General features: G+C 37.9%; 1 protein-coding gene and 1 long non-coding RNA gene across 2 annotated transcripts in view; one reads left to right on the forward strand and one right to left on the reverse strand.

Annotated features, from left to right (window-relative positions):
• LOC307151144 (endonuclease domain-containing 1 protein-like) overlaps positions 1–2,500 on the forward strand; it is a 244,755-nt gene that overhangs the window by 3,444 nt on the left and 238,811 nt on the right. The window lies entirely within an intron of this gene.
• LOC307151691 overlaps positions 1,345–2,500 on the reverse strand; it is an 18,805-nt gene continuing 17,649 nt past the window's right edge. The window contains exon 2 of the long non-coding RNA XR_013819914.1: positions 1,345–1,504. This is a non-coding gene — a long non-coding RNA (uncharacterized lncRNA). The remainder of the gene's footprint in view (positions 1,505–2,500) is intronic.

Raw genomic sequence — 2,500 nt, forward strand, 5'->3', positions numbered from 1 at the left:
GAATTGCCGTGAGATCAGGCTGGTTGAAGTGCAGTTCATTATTAGTTCATGTTAAAGGGATACTCCACTTTTTTAGCGTCATATCATTACGCCTGCTGGACTCATGGAACGGCAGCAAAGTTTCTTGCATATTACGCAGGAATGAGAGTATAGTTCCTAGCCATATCAGCCTAGAAAATCGCAACTTTACATTTTCCGTCGGTCTTAGTACACGATTTAACTACAGAAGAGTCAAGTTTTAAATAGGAAAAATATCGAAACTATTTGGTCTTTTTTTTTTGAGAGAGATGCTAATGGTCTTGTCCACTTCAATGATCTATGCTAAGCTATGCTAAAGTGGGACCCCCAGACCCGGAGATCGGCTGAATAGATTTGGAAACGGTAAAACTCAACTGTTTAACTCTGGGGGAGTTGTAAAATGAGCCTATTTCCCCCCAAAAAAGTGGAGTATCCCTTTAACTAATGAAACCTTATTGTAAAGCGTTACCGATTTCGTTTAGGTGTAATAAAAAAATCCACCAGGTGACACCAAAATCCATTGTTACAGGAGAAAACAAAACCATTAAAATAAATGTCACAAAGTCCCTTCCATCACTAAACAGTCAACAAATATGGAACCTTGTCTCAGACCTTTCCAAATATTCTGACCAGATCAGATTAAACAGATAAAATGCATTTTGTAATTTGAATTGTGGAGGAAATGTTATCTTTAAGATGTGTGTGACCATCACATGACAGTAAGAGAGCACACACAATTCTTATTCTAATATGGAAGTGCATTGGAATGGTAGAGTGTTGGGACGTGACAGGATGATGAACAAGTCTAAGAATGTTCCACGTGTGGTTGAAACACCATCATTGGCCTAGAAAGATAACATTCTGGGAGTCAAGATGAAGGATGCCCTCACTTCACTGTCACTCTCTGCAGACACCGTGTGACTGTACGACTGCTGGCCTGAAAATACACCCGAGACTATTGGAAATGTTTCAGTGATAGAACTTTGTTTGCCACTTCCAAAACCAGACACCAGCCACTAGGAGCCGCTAAAATAATTTAGAGTACTGTATCAGTTGCGCAAAATCCAATTTCAAAATGGTATTCACAGGATTTCAAATGATACCCAATTTATGATTACTCAAATATATGATGGGGAAAAAGGGAGCGCCAAGCATTCTGCTAGTGGGAAGGTGACAGCTAAAGGGTTAATGTTAAATTTAAGGCCATTAACTCGAGTGTTGGGCCACCAGTCGCTGTCCATGTGAACCCCTGAGAGTCGGAGCTCTAGAGCCGTCACAGGAGCTCAGCTCAGCACAGGTCAGTGATGCGAGACGAAGCAGGAGAGAGAGTTTCATCAGCTTTATTTAAGAAAGGTGTTTATGCGGTCAGCACACACGCTCCTCCGACTCCCTTGATCTTCTCCTCGGCCCGCCGGCTGAAGAACTTGGCCTTCACGATCACCGGCTGCTTCGGCAGCTTGCCTTTGCCCAGTACCTTGAAGTAGCCCTGAAACACACAGGTCAGAGGTCAGAGGAGAGAACCAGACACAGCTCGTTCAGCAGGACACACACACTCCTGACGGAAGCTCATGGACACAGTGGTTTTTAATATGGAGAAAGATGTATAAAATGAACCCCTGATAAAGAGAGTTGTAGTTCATGAACACAGATCTACGATTGTTCTCTCCATAAAGCAGTGACAGCAGCTTCAAAATAAGTTTAGGTTCACTGTAAAGCAAATGCACTGAACAGGTTTTGTTTTGTACAAAATATGACAAAAAAAAATTGGCCTTAATTTTCTATTAAATCAAAGGCGTGTGTTTAACCCTTAATCACTGTTAAAAAAGGATAACACTTAAGATGTTTGGGGTCAGACTGACTCCAAACTTTTAAAGAGCGATTGCATGAGGAAATATAAATTTTTTTATATGGAAAAACTATATATAATTTTTTTATTTACTTCTCAACTATACATTTATGCTGTGTTTTTGTGGAAATTGAAGTTTTTTTACTTACTGCACAATTACATAACTAGGCCATAAATTGGCTCATGAAAAATGATTTAAAGAAAAAATCACTTAAATGATGATCTTAATTAAATCTAAATAGTTTTTGGACATTGCTCTATGTGTTAGGGATAGAATACTGCCATCTATAGGTTAGTCGAAAAACTTTTTTTCTTATAGTTATGGAATTAAAGTGCAATGACCACATGTATCCAATAGAGGGCCATAGAGACTCATTCATTTACACTTCGTTTTTCTTGATGCTACAACTTCTCCTCACAACTTTGATATATATTTTGTGAATATTTATTTAAACATTTTGAAATACATTAAAAATCTGTAGCTTTGTCAAAGTTAGAATTTGTTGTTTTCTGATATATTTTTTAATTATCTGCTTTTTGCAAATTATTATACATACATTTGCAGAAACATTACAAGTCACCACTATGACATGACTGTAATCACACACTATTTCAGAAAATTATTTATCAACAATT

Source organism: Squalius cephalus, assembly GCF_949319135.1.
Source record: "Squalius cephalus genome assembly, chromosome: 23".
Taxonomy (NCBI): domain Eukaryota; kingdom Metazoa; phylum Chordata; class Actinopteri; order Cypriniformes; family Leuciscidae; genus Squalius; species Squalius cephalus.